Source organism: Prionailurus bengalensis, chromosome E4, assembly GCF_016509475.1.
Source record: "Prionailurus bengalensis isolate Pbe53 chromosome E4, Fcat_Pben_1.1_paternal_pri, whole genome shotgun sequence".
Lineage (NCBI taxonomy): Eukaryota > Metazoa > Chordata > Mammalia > Carnivora > Felidae > Prionailurus > Prionailurus bengalensis.
In genome coordinates, this window is record NC_057360.1 from 63,363,430 (window position 1) to 63,385,255 (window position 21,826).

General features: G+C 46.8%; 5 non-coding genes across 5 annotated transcripts; 2 read left to right on the plus strand and 3 right to left on the minus strand.

Annotated features, from left to right (window-relative positions):
- Nucleotides 1-397: 397 nt before the first annotated feature.
- TRNAN-GUU lies at nt 398-471 on the minus strand. Its single transcript has one exon. It is a non-coding gene; the product is annotated as a tRNA-Asn (tRNA).
- Nucleotides 472-9,753: 9,282 nt separating this feature from the next.
- TRNAD-GUC lies at nt 9,754-9,825 on the minus strand. Its single transcript has one exon. It is a non-coding gene; the product is annotated as a tRNA-Asp (tRNA).
- An 889-nt stretch (nt 9,826-10,714) lies between these two features.
- Nucleotides 10,715-10,786, minus strand: TRNAG-UCC. Its single transcript has one exon. It is a non-coding gene; the product is annotated as a tRNA-Gly (tRNA).
- Nucleotides 10,787-11,401: 615 nt separating this feature from the next.
- Nucleotides 11,402-11,484, plus strand: TRNAL-CAG. Its single transcript has one exon. It is a non-coding gene; the product is annotated as a tRNA-Leu (tRNA).
- Nucleotides 11,485-21,132: 9,648 nt separating this feature from the next.
- On the plus strand, nt 21,133-21,203 carry TRNAG-GCC. The gene has a single exon. It is a non-coding gene; the product is annotated as a tRNA-Gly (tRNA).
- Nucleotides 21,204-21,826: the final 623 nt, after the last annotated feature.

Sequence of the window (21,826 nt, forward strand, 5' to 3'; positions counted from 1 at the left end):
AGCAGACTCTCCAAAAACTGGCAACCAGTCGGACGCGGCATGACTAGGGGCCCAGGCTCCGGACAAGCCCGTTTGATGAGTTAGGCAACACAAGGTCAAAGGCGAGGCAGGCACAGGTTTGGTAACGAACTCACCTTCGGGTTACCAGTGCTGGCTTCCTTTGGTCGCCAAACATTTTTACAACAATTTCACGAGGCAGTTTTCGTAGAACTGAAGTCAAGCGGCTAAAATTCTCACTCCTGACCGCAGCTCTACCCAGGCGGACCTCCTGCTAGGAAACCCAGGCCACGGGGGCGAGGGACCAGGGGTGAGGGAGAACCTGGCCACGCGGAGGATGCCCCTCGGCTTCCGGGAAGAACACCCACACCCACGCCCGCGGTTCAAAACAGTCAGGCCACGTCCCTGGGTGGGCTCGAACCACCAACCTTTCGGTTAACAGCCGAACGCGCTAACCGATTGCGCCACAGAGACAGGCGGAAGCCAGGGCCTCTGCCAACCCAGTTCACCGGAGGAAAACACTCGGCCGCGCTTTCTGCTTCGCCCCGAAGCGGTGCTCGGGGCTGGTGTGGGAACCCGCGGGGCGGTCCCCTTCCGGCGCGCCGGGTGGCCCCAGCCAAGCAGGCCTTTCCCCCGGCGCTGCGGAGGCACCTGCCTAGACCTGGGACAGGCCTCGGTGTGCACCCAGATGATGCCGAGAAGCCGCAGCAGCCCAGTTCCTTGGGGAGTCCAGCACGAAGTCTCTCTGTGCGCTCGCGAGTTCACTCGGCTTTGCTCCGGGAGGTACAGTCGACTTTCCTGCTGATCTAGACGATTTATGCGCTCGTGCCTGGGCGAGTGGTAACTCACAATCAGCTTGCTATTGTGAATGTTTAAAATACCGTATCACGTGTCCAATCACGCCCGGCGAAATGAAACGTCTAAGCAAGGAAGCCCAGTAGAACAAGACTAATCTCCAAGCCCAGCTGTTTTTGAAAGGTTTCTACTCGTGCATTAGGCACCGGGACAGAACACAGAGTTTGTAACTGCCTGTAATTTAAAGACTCTCACACTGGCAAATCCAGATCTAAATATCTGAGGGCAGAGACCCCTCATCCAGCATCACCAGCACAGGGATCCTGGTCAGTGCCTGGCCTCTTCTCTGCAGCCCGGAGGAAAGCTTCTCTCTTGTTCTTGGGTCATTTCGCAGCCGCAGGCTTCCTGAGTCACATCACCTCCGCCCCTGGCCCCCCCGAACCCCTCTACCAAGCCACACCTCTGACGCACCCAGGCACCCACAGGCAGCCCTTCTCTGTGGTGCCAAGTCCCCACCCTCTGCCCAGAACCTTCTCTTCCTTTTACACCTCTGCGCCCTACTCAGTGGATTCCAGTGTGGGTGCAGGTCGGTGTCTTCAGAGAATGAGAATACACAATACCCATATAGGCCCAAATTATGTGTGTGTGTGTGTGTGTGTGTGTGTGTATCTCAGAGAAGTTTGCCAAAAGAACTCTATATTGAGATTACCTTTTTTTTACACTTTTAAGTTTGTTTTAAAATGTTCTTTGTTTTATACAAAGCAGTGTCTGCGGTTGTTTTTATTAATTTCCTAATTCGGCAAAATAAAAAGTTGGCAACTCTATATTGGTCACCAACATTTTAGGGGAAATTCTACTTATCTGCAAAGTCCAAGTTTGGGAACCGCTACTCTCACCTTCACCTGTTTATCGGATTGGCAGAAGAAATTAAAAATTACTTTCCAGTTTATTCTAAACACGCATACATTTCCCATGTTTCGCTTTGCAAGTACAAGACAACAATCTAAAAGGAGGCAAAAAAAAAAATACAAGAAAAACTGAGTTATTAAAAAAGAAAGTACAGGGGTGTCTGGGTGGCTCAGTCGGTTGAGTGACTGACTTCAGATCAGGTCCTGATCTCACACCTCCTGAGTTAGAGCCCTGCATCAGGCTCTGTGCTGACAGCTTGGAGCCTGGAGCCTGCCTCAGACTATGTGCCTCCCTCTCTCTCTGCCCCACCCCACTCGCATTCTGTCTCTGTCTCTCTCAAAAGTATATAAACATTAAAAAAAAATAAAAAAGAAAGTACAAAATGGGATGATGAAATAAATCCAAATATATCAGTAATCACAATAAATATAAATGGAGAAAATTTGCCAGTGAGAGTGGATTTTTTAAAAATATATTTTATTCTGTTTTAGAAGAATGACATTAAAACAGAAAAAAAAACCACAGAAAGACTGAATGGAAAAGAATGGAAAAAGATATGACAGGAACAGTCTAAAAGAAAGTTGGCACATACCTAAGTAATACCAGACAAAATAAAGTTTAAGAAATAATGCATCATAAGGGATAAAGATGTCGCCACATGATGATTCAAGATTAAACTATGATAAACATATAACAATTCTAAATACATGTGTATCTAATAAAATGATGTTAAAACATAGAAGCAAGAATTATTAGACCTCTGAGAGAAAACTGACAAATTCATCTATAGTTGATTCTTCAAATTCTACAGTGAGAGAATTCAACTTACTATTCTCGGCATTCAATAGGTCAAGCAGAGAAAAAAAAATTAAGCATATGAACACAATTAATAAGCTTGGTTTAAAATATATATATTTAGGGGCGCCTGAGTGGCTCAGTTAGTTGGGCCTCCGGCTTCTGCTCAGGTCATGATCTCGCTGCCCGTGGGCCCGAGCCCTGCATTGGGCTCTGTGCTGACAGTTCAGAGCCTGGAGCTTGCTTTGGATTCTGTGTCTCCCTCTCTCTCTGCCCATCTCCCACTTGTGCTGTCTCTCTCTCTCAAAAATCAGTAAACATTAAAAAAAAAATTAAATATATATAATTAGAACTCTGCAACCAATAATTTTTGGCTACATATTCTTCTCAAACATTTGCAAAAATTCACTTTATTATATGAAGCCATAAAACATGGCTTCAAGGAATTGGCACTATTTAGAACACATTCTTTGAACATAACGGGATTTAACTTAGAAAGCAACTCCAAAAAAAAAAAAACCTTTTCAAACCCTCATATATGTGGAAATTTTTCAAACGTATGCTTTTAACATAATGCATGGATCAAAGAGAAATTGAGTGGAAATTGAAAAATGCTTAGATCCGGTCGCCTGGGTGGCTCAGTCCGTTGAGCCCCTGACTTCGGCTCAGGTCATGACCTCATGGTTTATGAGTTCAAGCCCTGCGTCCGGCTCTGTGCCGACAGCTCGGATCCTGGAGCCTGCTTCGGATTCTGTGTCTCCCTCTCTCTCCCCCCTCCCCCATTCATGTTCTGTCTCTCTCTGTCTCAGAAATAAATAAACATTAAAAAAAAATTAAAGAAAAGAAAAATGCTTAGATGGAGTAGTAACAAATATATAACATACCCAAACTGTTGATTGTTCAGGGTTTTACATGTGCACCAGGGAAAAGGAACACTATACCGACCTTCAATGCTTAGCATACGTATTGCACGGGATCTGCGGGTCAATAAAACTGCTAGAAAAACAACAAAGGCGACGACAACAGAAAACTTTTGGAAGACAGTTAATCCTGTGACGAGGAGGGAAATGTACAGACGGTAACATTCTGATCGGTCAGTGCCATACCCGTTAACTCCCCCTCAGAAAGAATCGTCGTCTGGGTTCTGCTTTGGCTGTCCCTAGACACCAGAAAGCCAGTCCCCATGCCACTGCTGGCCAACTCTAAAGAATTCTACATGAGCACTGTCAAGAGGCAGCTCAATGCCTCCCAACCTACGGGTCCAATTTAAGCCAGCCTACTGCAAGTCCTGGTGATAGGACTGTCCTGTCCCAGGACAGGGCCACCCGAATCCTGGTCCAGTTAACAAAGGCCCAGTGTCAGTTTGGCTCCCCGACACTGTGGCTGTCTGCTACCACTCATTACTACTCAGTAGTCACCCTTGCCTGTGGCCACTTGTGGGAACCACAGCCTCCACCCAAACTTGGTACCGAGAGTCAGGAAATAACAGAGAGAACGGGCAGGCGGGAACGCGTCACACAAAGTATCAGCCACATGTTGTGGCCTCTGCTGGCCGTCCTGTGATAGGCTGGAGACTGGGACGCAGACTGGAACATAGGGGAAATTGGGGGCTAACAGGTGACGGAGGGGCAGGTGCCCCTTTCCCCCATCTGTATTGTGGTTCACCTTCATTTCTTTTTTTTTTTTTATGAAATTTATTGACAAATTGGTTTCCATACAACACCCAGTGCTCATCCCAAAATGTGCCCTCCTCAATACCCATCACCCACCCTCTCCTCCCTCCCACCCCCCATCAACCCTCAGTTTGTTCTCAGTTTTTAACAGTCTCTTATGCTTTGGCTCTCTCGCACTCTAACCTCTTTTTTTTTTTTTTCCTTCCCCTCCCCCATGGGTTCCTGTTGGGTTTCTCAGGATCCACATAAGAGTGAAACCATATGGTATCTGTCTTTCTCTGTATGGCTTATTTCACTTAGCATCACACTCTCCAGTTCCATCCACGTTGCTACAAAAGGCCATATTTCATTTTTTCTCATTGCCACATAGAATTCCATTGTGGATATAAACCACAATTTCTTTATCCATTCATCAGTTGATGGACATTTAGGCTCTTTCCATAATTTGGCTATTGTTGAGAGTGCTGCTATGAACATTGGGGTACAAGTGGCCCTATGCATCAGTACTCCTGTATCCCTTGGATAAATTCCTAGCAGTGCTATTGCTGGGTCATAGGGTAGGTCTATTTTTAATTTTCTGAGGAACCTCCACACTGCTTTACAGAGCGGCTGCACCAATTTGCATTCCCACCAACAGTGCAAGAGGGTTCCCGTTTCTCCACATCCTCTCCAGCATCTATAGTCTCCTGATTTGTTCATTTTGGCCACTCTGACTGGCGTGAGGTGATACCTGAGTGTGGTTTTGATTTGTATTTCCCTGATAAGGAGCGACGTTGAACATCTTTACATGTGCCTGTTGGCCATCAGGATGTCTTCTTTAGAGAAGTGTCTATTCATGTTTTCTGCCCATTTCTTCACTGGGTTATTTGTTTTTCGGGTGTGGAGTTTGGTGAGCTCTTTATAGATTTTGGATACTAGCCCTTTGTCCGATATGTCATTTGCGAATATCTTTTCCCATTCCGTTGGTTGCCTTTTAGTTTTGTTGGTTGTTTCCTTTGCTGTGCAGAAGCTTTTTATCTTCATAAGGTCCCAGTAATTCACTTTTGCTTTTAATTCCCTTGCCTTTGGGGATGTGTCGAGTAAGAGATTGCTACGGCTGAGGTCAGAGAGGTCTTTTCCTGCTTTCTCCTCTAAGGTTTTGATGGTTTCCTGTCTCACATTTAGGTCCTTTATCCATTTTGAGTTTATTTTTGTGAATGGTGTGAGAAAGTGGTCTAGTTTCAACCTTCTGCATGTTGCTGTCCAGTTCTCCCAGCACCATTTGTTAAAGAGACTGTCTTTCTTCCATTGGATGTTCTTTCCCGCTTTGTCAAAGATGAGTTGGCCATACGTTTGTGGGTCTAGTTCTGGGGTTTCTATTCTATTCCATTGGTCTATGTGTCTGTTTTTGTGCCAGGTTCACCTTCATTTCATGGAACAGGTTTGTTTGTTTTTCAAACCCCAAACATCCTCCCACCGCGGGTAATTGCGTTAGTAATAAAGAAGATAATTAATGCTTGCTCATTGCCAGACACCATTCTAAACACTTATTAACTCATCTGAGAATTATAATCGTCATCATTACCCCCTTTTACATATGAGGAAACAGAGAAGGGGAGCCAAGTTCAAACACGGGAAGCACAACAGAGCCCATGTACCTCACAATCCCGTTAGTTGCCTCATCCAGCCTGATGACACATATCATTCCAATAAATGACTATTGTGTGATAGAGAAAACAGATCTAAGCAACCCTCAAACAGTATTTCAAAGGATGGGGAAAAAAAACTTATCACGATTGCTGTTAGTTTTTTTTTAATTTTTTTTTCAACATTTATTCATTTTTGGGACAGAGAGAGACAGAGCATGAACGGGGGAGGGGCAGAGAGAGGGAGACACAGAATGGGAAGCAGGCTCCAGGCTCTGAGCCATCAGCCCAGAGCCCGACGCGGGGCTCAAACTCACGGACCACGAGATCGTGACCTGGCTGAAGTCAGACGCTCAACCGACTGCGCCACCCAGGCACCCCACGATTGCTGTTAGTTTAACAGAAGATGTCAAAGGATTCAATATCCTAATTTTAGGAAAAAATTTTCAGCTTACACAAGTCACTGCACGACTATCAATGTATTGGACAGAAAGTGGGGGAATTTGACGCGGGTAAAGCAGGGTTCAGATAGAGGCATCATTTAGCCAGTGACAGCTGTATCAAACAAAACCGACAATTATTAAAAATCAAACAATTTGGAGATGATTTGAAAGGTTAAATAGGATTTGCACGACAACTTACGTTGCCTGGAAATCGGTTTTATGAGACGCGTAAACACACAGATCTATACGTGCAGTTAAGGACTAGTAGGGAATAGTTGAAATACAGAATCCTCCTGAAATACAGAGTCCTGAAGAAACAGACTCTAGGCTAACATCCAGGAATAGCTCCCCAAACTATTCTGTATATCGGGCTACCACACTACCCAGCAAAACCTGCTATAAAACAAATTAAAAAGCTTCCCCAGTCTCCGGTCTCTGGCTCCAGAACATGGGCTGCATTGGCCACTATTTACACCACCCAAATTGTATCCCCGTGTCTCTCCCATGTAACTCAGTTACAAATCAGATCTCACTAAAGTACATCTGGTTGGTGGAACGTAAATCATAACCAGAACCCCCGCTGCAAAGGAATCTAGGAAATGTAGTTTTTAGCTTCCCAGCCTCAATAGCACAGGAAAGCAAACCAGAATGGTAGGGGACTGGGTGCTGAGCAAACCAGGGGACATATCCACTACAGTGAATAAACTGAAAAGCAAAAATAAAATAAAACCAACTCCAAATTAAAACAAAAGCAGATAACGCTTCCACCTCCACCTCTGATGCGGGACTGTTAGATACTGAGGGGATGAAACGATCTAAAGAACTTTGTAGTCTTGGGCTACAGTTGTGGGCACATTGTGATAATATATACCTTGCCACCAAGGATCTGTGCAGCTTTTTGTTCTTAAAAGACAACCCGGGTGCGGGAGGAGGGAGGGGTTCCAGGTCCCTGTGTTGGACTCTTCTCAAATTCCTGTGGAAAAGATCCCAACAGTGGAACAGAGAAAGGTTTATACCATCCTGTTGATCCACGATACCTAAGAGAAAGCATGCAATCTACTGGGTTCGTGATAAACAGCTCATAATCCAAGATGGAGTCAAAACTGTCTTGGAAATCAGACCGGGGCACCACTCACATAGCCAAATATCAAAAACATGAGCAAGAAGAGACAACAAGGGACAGCAGCCTAAGGGACTGTAAGCCACTGACACCCAGTCATTCACAGTATCCGGGAGGAAGCTTGATATCTTCTGGTTTCACGTTTAGCTCATGGACCCAAGCTGGGACTGGAGTCAAGTGTGTCCCAGAGTTTTTGTGTTGTCTTCTTTGAGAGGGATGGACGAGGTAGTACCCATCAATGATGTCATTTCAAATCAATGGTTGAGGGGTGGGCTATGCAATGAATTGAATGGAGAATCACCAGGTGGAGGGATGGGAATAGAGTTATACTTACCCATGTTACATCTCAAAATGGTTTCAAAAAGAATTAAAGGGATAATACCAAAAAAGCAAAAGGAAACACTTAAGAAAATAAAGGTAAAAACTGATCTGATATTGGGGTGGGTAAGAGTTTTCTACTTATGAAAAAAGTTAAGAAACTACCAGGGAAAGTGTTTGTCTCCATAAAAATTAGAAACTTCTGTTCAAAAACGCTATGAATACAATTAAAAAGTTAATTCCTTTCCATACTGGTGGGGGAGTTTGTGTGGTACTAACCACTGTGCCCATAATAATTATAAACTCTGGACAAATTAAAAAAAAAAATCTATAAGGCACTGGAAAGCGATCAAAGGAGATAGAAAATAAAGAACATTGTATATGTTAACTAACTTGGATATAAATAAAATTTAAAAAGAAAAAAAAAGAGGATTCAAGCTATGGAAGGAGGAATCATAAGGGCAGGATCCTCGTTCTGAGGGCACTTTCCAGGAAATGAGACGCGGGCACATAAATTCAGGCAGAAAACCAGTCTTATACCTCATGCATTGAGGCAAAGTTGAAGGCTGCTAGGCCGGCTGGATATTGAAGGAGCAAATCTCAGAGAAGAGATAGCCTGATTCCGGAAAATCAAATCTGCAAATAAATCTCTCGTATCTCTGGCTTACCCTCCAACCAAGTATCTACCCAGCACAGATTTCAGGGAGGCCATGGTGAAAATAATAGCTGGAGGGTGAAAAGAGTACCAGGCAGAGATTCCAAGAGCTCCTCCACCAGAAGAGAGAAAAACTGCCGCAAAAGAAATGTTCAAAATTAGGAGATTCGTTGAAGAAGCTATAATGTGGCCATTTAATATAGCGCGACGAAGCCATTAAAGTAACGTTTTAGACTAACATTCAATGAATATAGAAATATTCAGATTTTTAAGTAAACACTCATGCAGGTTAAAAAACAGTACGCACACCGTGATTCCAACTTTGCATTTAAAAAATGCCAAAGGGGGCGCCTGGGTGGCGCAGTCGGTTAAGCGTCCGACTTCAGCCAGGTCACGATCTCGCGGTCCGGGAGTTCGAGCCCGCGAGCCCCGCGTCGGGCTCTGGGCTGATGGCTCGGAGCCTGGAGCCTGTTTCCGATTCTGTGTCTCCCTCTCTCTCTGCCCCTCCCCCGTTCATGCTCTGTCTCTCTCTGTCCCAAAAATAAATAAATGTTGGAAAAAAAAATTTTTTTAAATGCCAAAGAGCTAAGCACACAGCAAAACATTAACAATGGGGATTTCCTGGGTGATGGAAATATGGGTGCCTCTTATTCTTTTGTGGTTTGCTTATTTCCCATATTTTCTAGAAGGACTATATATTACTCTTATATGCAGGAAAAATGTTGTCTTTTCTAAAAATGAGCACATGCTGTGCCCCAGGTGCTCCGCAGGGCACTACATCAAAGGACTTTAGAGCCGCAAAGGGTCTCAGAAACTGTAGCTTGGCTCCTTCACGTTACAGATGAAGAAGCCGAAGCCCCGAGAAAAATGACTTGCGCAGAAGCACACAGCCTCTTAGTGACAAAAGAGCAGGTGTTCTGATTCTGAGGCCAGTGCTCCCTTCTGTGGGCACAAGTTGGTCGTAGTAAGGCGGCTCAAAGAGTGTGAACTTGAGAACGCTGGCCGGCCACAGCAGACTAGCAACAAGCCCGGGAGGAAGAAAGCAGGAGCGCCTCCTGAGTCCTGGGAGCGGGAGACCGCAAGGTGGAGAGTGGACGTTTGGAATACAGAGCTCAAGGCACAGCCTGGATCCCGGGATTCTCCTCCAGCGGGCAGCCGGAAATTACGCGGTTGGGAGAAAGTTGCACCCAGTGGCAACTTTCAGTGGTAGATCAGGTGGAAACTCGCTTCCAGAGTGAAGAACCAGGGTCAAAATAAACGCAGGACCCGTACTCTTGCCCATCATCCACGAAATTCGCATGTGACGAGCATACTTTTGGAGAGAATCTGAAATCACATTTAGGAATAACTTCTATTTCTCCAATAAGAGAGTATAGAAACAAGGAAGTGGGGTGGGAGGGAGAAAAAAAAAATGTCCCATAGTCTCCCCGTCGGGGAATCGAACCCCGGTCTCCCGCGTGACAGGCGGGGATACTCACCACTATACTAACGAGGAAAACCGCGAAATAAGCTCCCAAGTCATTGTTTACAAACTTACTTCTAACTTGCCAGGACACTTCCGTGAAATGTTACTGGCTGCTGGCAACGCTGTGCCTTTTTTACTGCCTCGACTGGCGCGTCGCAACCGACGCATGCCGAATGCCCTACATGTAATCTACATTTTCTTGCAGCCACATTAAAAATTAAGAAACGGGTGGCTTTTAATACCACATCTCCTTTAGCCCAAGATCTCCAAAATATTGTTTGGGCGTGTAACCAATATGAAGATATTAGAATTTTTTCATACTTTGTCTTCAAACCAGTATGTATTGGACACTCAACAGACAGCAGGTTGCACACTCGGGCGTTAAATTTTCATCGGAAAAACTGGATGCGTACTTAGATTTCATAACGTTTACAGTTGAAAAAGGGGATTCATATGCCCAAGTTGCTCCCAGCGTACTTAGACTTTCTTCAGTGGCTGAGCTGGGTGTCCATTTATTGACTTCTGCTAATTATTTAGTTTACTGTCGTACCTGCAAGCGCAGTTCTCCCGACGCACTCGCAGGGCAGCCGCACGGACCTCGCGCACCTGCACGCAGGGCCCTCCGGAGACCCGGCTCCCGGCGCTCGGCACTCGGTACCTGGCACCCGGCGTCGCGCAGGTTCCTCCAGAGGTGGCAGCGGGGAAAGAAAGGCGGGGAGGAGCGGCAGACAGGAAAGAAAGCCTTCCGAGTCGGACACTGGACCCAAGCGCGGCTGGGAGGAGAAGGGGCTCCACAGCGACAGATGAGTCCGGGAGAGAAGGCAGTGCCCGCGGTTCCTAGTTTGGGTTTAGGCTTTTAAAAAAAAAAAAAAAAGCCAAAAGCATCCCGAGTGGCTTTCCTCGGGAAGAAGAAAATTGATGCGTTGGCCGGGAATCGAACCCGGGTCAACTGCTTGGAAGGCAGCTATGCTCACCACTATACCACCAACGCTGACGTTCCCGAGTTCTGGGAATTTTCTATATAAGGCAAATGGAGGCCGTGGCTTCTTGGACCACGGTGTTCCACGATTCTGAAGTGCGTGGAGTTTTCCCTTAACGAGAATGGACCTCGGCCTTACTCCTAGTCGATCCTCCGGCTACGGACAGGGACTGGAGGCCGGGGCAGCGCGGAGCCCAGCAGGAAAGTAGACGCCTCGCTCGGCCCAGGGATTTTTCCCGCCCCCTGCTCTTGTCCGCGCTCCCAGCTCTGCCACTGGGCTCGTCCCAGCGCTGGATCCGCGGGGCGTGGGATTCGGTACCGACGATTTGGGACGGAGGGTCTGAAGGAGACCGGCCGGCAAGGGGCCCACCCTGGCGAGATTCCGCCGCGCTAGAGGAGTGATTGGAGGGCTCAGAAGGGCGAAAGTTAAAATGGATCCTTACCGTTTAGGATGGTGAAGTAGGAAAGAGGAGTCGGAGACAGTTTTATTTTCCGTGCTTTGACAAGGACCCCATGGAGAGTTCTAATTTTATATAAAACAATAAATACAGCTTTGATGTATGTTAACGTCATGATACAATACTGTAGAATAATACTAAAGGAAAATAAGAGGGCACTTGATGCGAAGTCAGGATGGCCGAGCGGTCTAAGGCGCTGCGTTCAGGTCGCAGTCTCCCCTGGAGGCGTGGGTTCGAATCCCACTTCTGACAAAGTGTTCCTTTTTACTTTTTTTCCCACCAACAAATAGAATTGAATTCACGGAGAAGGGAGTATTGATTGATCGACACCTCTTTGTCCTGAGTGCCTACATATGAATATTATGCTTCATTGTAAATATGAAACAATCTATTTTTTTCTGTTACAGGCAGGAGACTGGTCTAGGAAATCAGGAAACAATTGACACTAAGATCTATCCCTAACTGAAAAAAAAAGTGTTTCTGCCTTAGACTCCGTCCTCTTGGTACCTATTTATCCACTCCTTTATCTAACAACAATATATTGAGCCCTTCCTATGTGCCAAGCATATTAGGGCAGGCCGTTCATCTGTCGCGGGGTGGACTGGGGAGACCCCTTGGCCCTGAGGCCTCCGCGCAGCCCCTCCCTGGGATGTCACCACAGGCTCTTAGGCTCCTCCCAAGAGAAAAATTCAAGAACAGACCAGACACTAGTTGAGTAGTGCTGGAAAAGAGATCATTAAAGGGAGAGAGAGTGCACTCTCCAGATGTGAGAGCAGCCCGCTCAAGGGAGAGCAGGGCCCAGGGTTTGGGTCTCTATCTTTCATCGACAGCTGTTTACCATGCGGTGGAATATTATTTGGGGAGGGGATTTCTTTGGGAGCAGGGTTGCAGGCCTTCTTTGCCTTGGGCCTGTCTGATTTGATCCGGCTTTCTTCTGGCTTTAGTTTTGGAATGTTGCCAGGACAGGTATCTGACTTTCCCCATAGCTGACCCTGACTTCTCCCTTGCTGGCGTCCAGACATGGGGTTGAAACCCGCCTACCTGCTTGCGCTAAAACCACCACCAATTCTAATTCAGTAGGTTTGCTGTGTCACCAAAACTCAGGAAAATAAATCAACAGAAAAAATCTGGGAAAGTAATACAGAGGAAAGGTAAACTCGTGGAGTTGGGTGTTTCGAGAGCTCCTTTTTCCTGAAGGTCACAGATAAGATGCTTTCTGATGGAGGAGGAAGTGGCTATGAAAAAAAAAACCTTGTTGCCCTTTTGGGAAGAGGGACGAGCTGTCAAGCTGAATGTGTGAGGTTCACAGGTGTGAGATTGGAAGGATCTCTAGGTCAATTGGTGAAATTGGTGAAACTTTGCCAAACTGCATTTTTTGTTATTTACTAGACCAGACCGTGACCTCAGGAAGCTCCCAGCAGTATAGTAAGTACACTGAGCTGGTGGGAGGCTTAGGTGAATACCTAGGGGCTTATTAGAAATGCAGGTCGCAGGCCACCACCTCAGACCCACCAAATCCAAAGTTCCTAAGGTCTCCAGGTGATGCACACGCATCGGAAAGCTTGAACAGTACCGATCTAATTTAGGTGCCTTTGCACAGGCTGATCTTGAACTTGGACTACCCTTTCCCTTGCTTCTCACCAAGGCAGTTTCAGATGAGTACTCACACTACGTCAGACACCGCGCTTAGAACAGAGGTGTCTACGCTAAAGCCGATGGCAATGCATTCACAAGAGAGACATGTAAAAAAACAAAGTGTAACCTTAACCATGTGATCAAGGTCACAGTCCCACTGATCGAATTCATGGAGATGGGCATTTCTTAAAAACCTCAGTCTAATCATGAAAGAATATCACATAAACCCAAATCGAGGGACAATCTGCCGAATACTGACCAGTGGTCTTGGAAATGTCAAGGTCATGAAACACAAGGTTGGGAAACTGTCACAGATTGTCGGGAATGATGTACGAAACAAAGGCAAAAGAAAAAAATTAAATGTCCTTACTGCCTACATCCCATTGATAAGGCCTTGAGACCGGCAGAGTGAACTTCCTCTGGGAGTTCAGCTGCCTTGAAGTTGACACTTTGCTAGGGGCAAAAGGTGACCTTAGCCCAACCCCACAGGATCCTGTCTAACATACAAAAATTCTTTTGGAAACTTCATTTTCGCTGCCCCCCAAGATACATGTTGGCAATCATCCTCCAGGTATATGGCCCCCAGATATGCATCCGAAGGGTCTCACGACTGAGGTTTTTTTTTTACTAAACAGTAATAAATGACCTTTTCCTAAAAATAGCTAGCCCCCTCAAGGTCCTAGAAACCTTGTTTCCAACATTCCTTAGAGACTTCTGCTATCCCTAATCCCCTCCCAACTTGAACTTACATAATCAGTCACCTGTCACTACCCCAGGACAGCTTTCTGCCCATGGGTCCTGTCCCCATACTGTAATAAACCACCTTTTTGCGCCAAAGATGGTTCAAGGATTTTTTTCGTGACCATTGGCTCTGAACCCCAACATTTTCCACATCAGGGAAGATATGATAACCAAATGCAACATGGTATCCTGGATTGGCTTCTGGAAAAAAAAAATTAGTGGAAAAACATGAAATCTGAATAAAGTCTATAGTTCACTTAACTGTATTGTACCAATGTCAGCTTCTTGGGTTTGATAAGTGCACCATGGTTATGTAAAAATCCTTTTTTTTTTTTAATTTTATTCTTGAGACAGAGAGAGACAGAGCATGAACAGGGGAGGGGCAGAGAGAGAGGGAGACACAGAATCTGAAACAGGCTCCAGGCTCTGAGCTGTCAGCACAGAGCCTGACGGGGCTCGAACTCACAGACTGTGAGATCATGACCTGAGCCGAAGTCGGACGCTTAACCGGCCAAGCCACCCAGGTGCCCCGTAACGTTTATTTATTTTTGAGACAGAGAGAGACAGAGCATGAACGGGGGAGGGTCAGAGAGAGGGAGACACAGAATCTGAAACAGGCTCCAGGCTCTGAGCTGTCAGCACAGAGCCTGACGCGGGGCTCGAACTCACGGACTGTGAGATCATGACCTGAGCCGAAGTCAGACGCTTAACCGACCGAGCCACCCAGGCACTCCTGTAAAAATCTTAACATTAGGGGAAGCTGGGTGAAGGATATATAGTAACTTTCTGTAGTATCTTCCCAACTCTCTGTCAATCAAAAGTTATTGCACAATAAAAAGGCCCTAAAAAACAAACAAACAAACAAACAAAAAAAACCCGAAACAAAAGACACTTGAAAGTGGCTGCCTGTGAGGAATTGAGAGTAGGGCAAGAAAACGCTGTTTTTACATTAGAGGAATTGTAGCAAGATTTCATTTCTAAGTAATGGGCACGTATTTTGATTTAATTTGTTGTAATACTTTTGGGGAGGAACTGGGTGACATGGTTGTTATTACACTAATCAAACTATGTTAAAAAGAAAACGACAGACCCAAAAACAAATAATCCAGTGAAGAAATGGGCAAAAGACATGAATAGACACTTTTCTAAAGAAGACATCCAGATGGCTAACAGACGCATGAAACGATGCTCAACATCACTCATCACCAGGGAAATACAAATCAAAACCACAATGAGCTATCACATCATGCCTTTCAGAATGGCTAAAATTAACAACTCGGGCAAGGACAGATGCTGGGGAGGATGAGGAGAAAGAGGAACATTTTTGCACTGCTGGTGGGAATGCAAACCAGTGCAGCCACTCTGGAAAACAGTATGGAGGTTCCTCAAAAAATTAAAAATAGAACTACCCTAAGACCCAGCAATTACACTACTAGGTATTTATCCAAGGGATACAGGTTTGCTATTTCGAAGGGGCACATGCACTCCAATGTTTATAGCAGCACTATCAACAATAGCCAAAGTATGGAAAGAGCCCAAATGCATCCACGGATGAATGAATAAAGAAGATGTGGCACGTATATACAATGGAGTATTACTCGGCAATCAAAAAGAACAAAGTCTTGCCATTTGCAACTACGTGGATGGAACTGGAGGGTATTATACTAAGTGAAATTGGTCAGTCAGAGAAAGACAAATATCATGTGACCTCACTCATACGAGGACTTTAAGATACAAAACAGATGAACAGTAGGGAAGGTAAGCAAAAATAATATAAAAACAGGGAGGGGGACAAAACATAAGAGACTCTTAAATATAGAGAACAAACTGAAGACTGCTGGAGGGGTTGTGGGTGGGGGATGGGCTAAATGGGCAAGGGACATTAAGGAGGACACTTGTTGTTATATGTGGGGGATGAATCACTGAATTCTACTCCTGAAATCATTACTGCACTATATGCTAACTAATTTGGATGTAAAATTTCAAAAAAAAAAAAAAAGAAAAAAAAAAAGAAAAAATCAACATACATCAAAAGAAGAAAGAAAGAAAGAAAGAAAGGAAGGACAGGTCCAAGGTGGAGTCACTTATGCTGGGCCAAGTCACCAAACTGGGGCTTAAATTCTAACCTAATTGCAGTTTAAACCTATCCCTGAAATTTAGTCTTAACCAGTCAGGAATTTTCCAGTCTGCACCAATTAGGGTAGGAAACCCCGCCCTTGCCCCTAAGGGAGGGTGACCTTATCTGGAGCAATCCTTTCTTTTCTTTTGCTAATAACTTGTCACCCACCCTCCTGCCTATAAAAACCTTCGATTTTATTTATTTATTTATTTATTTTTGTAAAAGGCCTCAGAGTTCTCCTTGACTTGCTAGAGTGGACATTGTCCAATTCTTGAATCACTTACAAAAGCCAATTAGATCTTCAGATTTACTCAGTTAAAATTCTGTCCTTTGACAACTATATACAATATAAAGATGTCTTATCAAGGACACCTGAGCGGCTCAGTCGTTTGGGCGCCCGACTTTGGCTCACGTCATGATCTCACGGCTTGTGAGTTCGAGCCCCTCGTCGGGATCCGGTGACAGCTGAGATCCTGGAGCCTGCTTCGGATTCTGTGTCCCTCTCTTGCTCTGCCCCTGCCCCGCTCATGCTCTGTCCCTCTCTCTCTCTCTCAAGAATAAATTTTTTAAAAATTAAAAAAAAAAAAAAAAGCCTTATCAGGCTTACAAGAAATAGTCCCCAAAGAAACTAAACCATTAACAACAGATTCATTCAAAAGTAGATGAAGTAGTGTGTTTAAATCCCTCTATGGAAAAATAGATCCCATACAAATGAGAGGATCTGAAATGTTTTCACAACACAAGACGATTTTCCTTCTTACACCCTGTATATATTTTTAAGGAGAGAGAGAGAATATGTTGTTGGAATGCTAACAAACTATCTTAACCCTGTGAGTGTTAGAATAGGAAGTTACTTAAGCTCTGACAGGATACCTGGAGGCCAGCAACCAAGAAGCTGTGGCAGGCTGTGTGAAGGTCAGAGGCCTGTCCAGGGAGCACTCCACAGGAAGCTCCATCAAAGCAACAGGCCCAAGAGGGCAGATACCATAACAGGAAATCCCTGACCAAATTAGGAAGAAAAAGCAGGAACCCCTGCTTCCTGCCCCAAGTGATAAATATTCTGCCCCCTAGCTCACAACTGTCAATAAAAGATAGAAACCCAAACCCCACCTCTAGAAGGCACTCTCTCCCTCTCTCTGTCTCTCTCTCCACGCCCCTTTGCTAGCCTGCTCTCAAAAAGAGTGTACTTTTCGCTTTAATAAACTTTCCCACTTGTGTCACCCGACCTCTGTGTTGCATGTCTGTCCTTGGATTCATTCTTGTGACAAGACCAAGAACTTTTGGTGACTCCTTCAGGTCTGACTGGGTCAAGGCCCCAGGGCCCAGGGTCTCCCCGATTCACCCAGCAACATGAGTATCATTCCTCTTGGGAAGTCCAAGTTGGAAGTTGGGAGGAAATTCTGGGAAGGGAAAGTGTAATATAGAACGTGTATGTGATGTCATCTTTTCTGGGCAAGTTCTCTCAGTGTGAAACCAGCATGGCCAGCACTAAGCCCAGGTGCAGGAAAAGAGAGCAGTTAAAAATGGGAAGTGACAAGTATGGCGCCAAGTGGGTTGTTCTTCAATCTCCTCGTCACCCGCAAGAGGCGCCCCTGAACCAACTGTAATGCAGCCTTGCTCTGGCCAAACCTTCCTGCAGTTCTGAGATAAAAGTCTATCTCCCCGTTGCTCGCAGGAGAGACCCAGTGTGGACTGGGTTAATTGGGAACTAGCTGATGCAAGTTTATCCTTGCTCTTCTATCGGCATTTGCTCAACTGGCACTAAAATTGAGCCCGAAGATATTTCCCAGCCTCAGCCACGTGCTATAAAAAACATGTATCAGTGAAAAATATAACTAATAAACAAAATATATACCTTTTCTCTCCAACTGTGTTCTAAAGGAATAACATAGCCAATTTCATGACAGACTGGGAAGTTTTGATAACAAGTAGAGTCATGGCCTGTTTGTGAGGTGACAAGGCACAGGCTCTAGAATCAGGCAGGATGGGATTCTCAATTCCAACCTGCCCCTCCCCCACAGTTAACAGCTATGCGACCTTGAGTAAATTGCTTAACCTCTGTGAACCTCAGAATCCTCATCTCCCCAAAGAAATAAAACCCTGTGATGTTGCCGCGAGGATTAAATTAGATTGTGTATGTCAAGTACCTGCTACATAGTTGACGCTCAACTAAAATAATTAGTAATAGCTAATATGTGTTGCTCATATGCTGTATGCATAACTTTATCATTTCTTGCATGTACTAATTAACTGAACCCTCTTACCAATCCTGAAATAGGTCCTATTTCATCATCATCCCCTCTATATAGAAGGAGAGACTGAACCTCGGAGAAGTGTTTGGTTTTTTTTTTTTATGCTTTTTTATTTGGGGGTGGGGGGGAGGAGAAGAGAGGGAGACACAGAATCTGAAGCAGGCTCCAGGCTCTGAGCTGTCAGCACAGAGCCTAATGCAGAACTCGAGCCTATGAACCATGAGGTCATGACCTGAGCCGAAGTCAGACACTTAACTGACTGAGCCACCCAGGTGCCCCCAAACCTTGGGAAGTTTAACTTCCACCAGATATAAAGGAACAGAGCTGAAAACCTAAGCAATCTGGTTTCAGTATTGCTATTATGATACAGGGCTGGCATCATTATTACGATTAATCATCACCCTTAGGGCCCATCAGCAGAAACCAGAAACCTCTCACACACAAGTTCAATAGTAACTTTAATTACACCCCTAGATGTACTCTCCAGAGACAGGATACTCTACATTCCAGAGTCCAGGACGTGGGGTTTATTCTCTAACACGACATGGATAGGGGCACATAAGGGTCTCAGTCAGTTAAGCCTCAGACTCTTGATTTCAGCTGGGGTCATGATCTCACAGTTCTCATGGTTCTCATGGATCGTGCGTTCAAGCCCCAGCATCAGGCTCAGCAATGGCAGTGTGGAGCCTACTTGGGATTCTCTCTCCCTCGCTCTCTATCCCTCCCCCACATGCGCACGCTCTCTCTCTCTCTCAAAATAAATGAACAAGCTTAAAAAAGGAACAATGGATAAAGTAACTCGATTAGAGCCAGCTAATTATCATATAAACTATCTTGTCAGTGTATTAGGACATATAGACAGACAAACTAAACTAGAATCCCAATACAGGATTTTTTTTTAATCTTAGGGTCACACATGGGAACCTTGCTGGGACTTAAAGGTTCTCTCCATTCTCTACTTTTCCAACTCTCATCTCCTTTCCTCTTGCAGCAGGTAACTCACAGCTCGCTCCTATCAACCCTCAGACTTCAGTACCCACTGGACATGTCTGCCTCAAACTCTCCCTTAGCCTGTTTTCCCCTGTGGAAATCACACGCACAGGCTTGTGAGTTTTCTTCACTTCCTTCCTTCAGCACCCACCCTGACAGTTTCTGCTTCCATCTGAAAGCCTTGCCTCTTTATGTATTTAACTGGACTGAAAACTAAGGAGGAGTTTTATTTATTTTTTTTATTATTTTTTTTAATTTTTTTTTCAAAACGTTTATTTTTGGGACAGAGAGAGACAGAGCATGAACGGGGGAGGGGCAGAGAGAGAGGGAGACACAGAATCGGAAACAGGCTCCAGGCTCTGAGCCATCAGCCCAGAGCCTGACGTGGGGCTCGAACTCCCGGACCGCGAGATCGTGACCTGGCTGAAGTCGGACGCTTAACCGACTGCGCCACCCAGGCGCCCCTAAGGAGGAGTTTTAAATGTTTATTTCCATGTATGTTTCACAAAACCCATATATTAACAAAATCCATACATGCAGGTACAACAGCACCAAAGTAGGCAAAAGCGATGTTGAAGTGCCACACAAATGTTAATAATGATGACTTCTGCCCGTCTGAAATGGGAGAGAAAAGGATTTTAACAAGCGACACGGGCACAGACCTCAGTGGTACACCACGGCGAGAAGAAAGCTCCCTGATTGGAAGATTCCTCTGCACTCCCATTCTTCAAGTTCAGGGCAGGATCACAGAAGACAGAGGGCCCACAAGCCCAGGCCTTACCATCACAGATGACCTGCCAGGAACCTGCTCGGTGAGGAGGCCGCCACCGGGGAGGGGTGGGGGGCTCCCTGGCCAGTGTCAGTTCCACAGCGGCTACCCCCAGGGACACGTAGGGCCTGGGGAAGGTGGGGTGACAGACTTTGCTCCAGCTCCCTCTTCTGATTCTCATAGTCCTCCTTCTCTGCCAGCTGGCTGTGCTCCGGCCAGGCAAGGACTTCCCGACACTTGTACTCTGTGCCTGTCCTCTTGGGAAATCTTCCCGTGCTTCCGTTGGAACTCCTTCCCGAGGCGGCTCACCAACCTGTCGTCGAGCCCTCCCCACCCAGCCTCAGGAGCCTCGAAGACACCCGCGTCGGCAGCGAGAATGCATACGGTCGAAGGTGCTCCCACCCAGGTCGAAAATGAGCGCATTTTGCTCCCCCGCGCCGCACTGATCAGCCCGTCTGAAATGGTGGCCGCCGTGGCGCCCCACGATGGCACCGGTGTCCGTGGTGGCCTGGTGCTGCGGGTCGTTGAGGTAGGCGGGCACCGTGACCAATCTCCTGCACCTGGCCCAGCACCATGGAAGAGACCTCCTGGGGGTAGGAGGACGTCTCCTGCCCCTGGGGGGGGGGGGGGGGGGGGACACGCGCACCCAGGCCTTGCCGCCCTCCCTCGGCCCCCTGCAAGGGTCCGTGCTTCAGGTCCTCCAGCACCGCCGGGACCGCGAACCTGCGCGCGTGGCGTCCAAGCAGGTGGTGCGCCGGCCTCTTAGCTACGCGCGCACCAGCCGCGCGCGGTCCTGAAGGCCACCTAGCCGGGCGCTGGGCGCGTGCCCTGGTCGTGGGTGACTGGCAGCCGCCACCCCGCCTCCCTGCAGCACGCCGACCCACGAGCACGTGGGGCTAGGGTCGGTGCCCACGGCCACTTCGCTGGTGGTTTCTCGCGGGCCGCGTCGGACGCCTGAGCCCTTGGGACTCCGGGCTGCTTGGCTCGGCCTCCAGGAGCCCTTCATCCCGCGCCGTCGCGCCGCCTGCCGGTTACCCGCTCCTGGCTCGGCGTGGAGGGGAAAGTTCCAGCTCCTCCCCGCCGGCCCGAAGCGAGATCCGAAACCACTTCAGGTCGCAACTCCCCACGAGGACAAATGCGCCCCCTGGGTGGTTGATGAGCCGGGAGAGCCGAAAGCGTGTCATCGTCATGCCAATAGAGCCTCAGAGTCAGGACTTTAAATAGCTTATGTTGTTCTTTTTTGAGTCCTAACGTTCTCTGTCTTGGAACATAAAGACAATATTTTCAAACTGGTGACTCAGTGGTGACTCAAGCGGGAGCCTGATTCACATCGTGGAACGGAGCTCGGGACAGAGATGAAGCTAAGGGATGCCACCACCGAGCGTTAGCCAACAGCATTGGTGGTTCAGTGGTAGAATTCTCGCCTGCCACGCGGGAGGCCCGGGTTCGATTCCCGGCCAATGCAACGCAGCTTTTTGTTTTCTGATCCGGTCGTTTTAATTCAGTCTTTTTCTATTCCAGGATTTGCAACACTGAAATAACCGAAACCAGCTAGCTGAAGCCTGCATTGATTGGATTTGATTTCCCTCCTTAATCAAGTCCCTTTCCTCTGACGGGCGAGGGCGGGGGCGGGGGCAGGGGCGGGGCCGGGGAGGGGGAGGGGCGCGCCGGAAGGAGGATCTTCCTGAACTGTGGGAACGCCCTCCTCTTGAGCCACGTCCTTGTCGCTGGCGTCCGGAGGGGCATCGTCCCAGAGGCCTGCTGGAAAGGCTCTGCATGACAAAAGGAGGAAACTTTTCGAGACATGAGGGTAGAAATGGAGGAAAGAAAACAAAATGTCCTTGTCATTTGCCCGACGGCCAATGGAACCTGACTGTCCCAGGTGGCAGGCAGAGACACTAACGGCTACACTAAACAGGCGCAGCGTCTCAGGGCTTGAAGCTTCAGTAAAGTTGGCTGTTTGGTAATATATTGTTATTTGCCTAACTCAAAGGAAACCAGTTTTTTAAAAAAGAGAAACTGAAAACCTGTGTCCATAAGTGGCTATTTTCTCCTCAGGCCCGAGAACCCTGTGGAAAGCTCAGGGGG